At 45.8% G+C, this 369-nt stretch overlaps 1 protein-coding gene across 1 annotated transcript in view; it reads right to left on the bottom strand.

Annotated features, from left to right (window-relative positions):
* The window catches only part of UBE2U (ubiquitin conjugating enzyme E2 U (putative)), a 24880-nt gene that overhangs the window by 21304 nt on the left and 3207 nt on the right, over nucleotides 1–369 (bottom strand). The window lies entirely within an intron of this gene.

Genomic DNA, 369 nt, shown 5'->3' with positions numbered 1-369 from the left:
CTAAAAGTGCCATAAAGTAAAACATAAAGTCCTATTTATTTATGTGGCTCAGAAGACAATCTACATGCAGCGCTTCTGCTTCTTATTCCGGCATTCATCGTGTATATCTTACTCTCCGGCTTAGCTAATTCCCTCTGGTTGCCAGTATCCTCCTCAGTGATACATAAAGCCACCTTCCATTCTAGTTTAGGACTGTGACCTAGGGATCAGAGGATGGAACCACAGAGCATGGTGGGAGCACCAGCCATCCAGCACTCCCAGAAAAGTCAAGTGCCGCAGGGTCTAAAGGGGGCTCCCGTGCTGGAACAGAGAAGAGGTAGGACATGTAATGTAATAGAGAGGTAAGTATATCACTTTCTCTATTCGGGA

This window comes from Nanorana parkeri, unplaced genomic scaffold (assembly GCF_000935625.1).
Source record: "Nanorana parkeri isolate BGI_ZX_2015 unplaced genomic scaffold, ASM93562v1 scaffold131, whole genome shotgun sequence".
Lineage (NCBI taxonomy): Eukaryota > Metazoa > Chordata > Amphibia > Anura > Dicroglossidae > Nanorana > Nanorana parkeri.
Note: the sequence above shows the minus strand (reverse complement) of the source record. Positions and strands in the feature narration are given on the sequence as shown.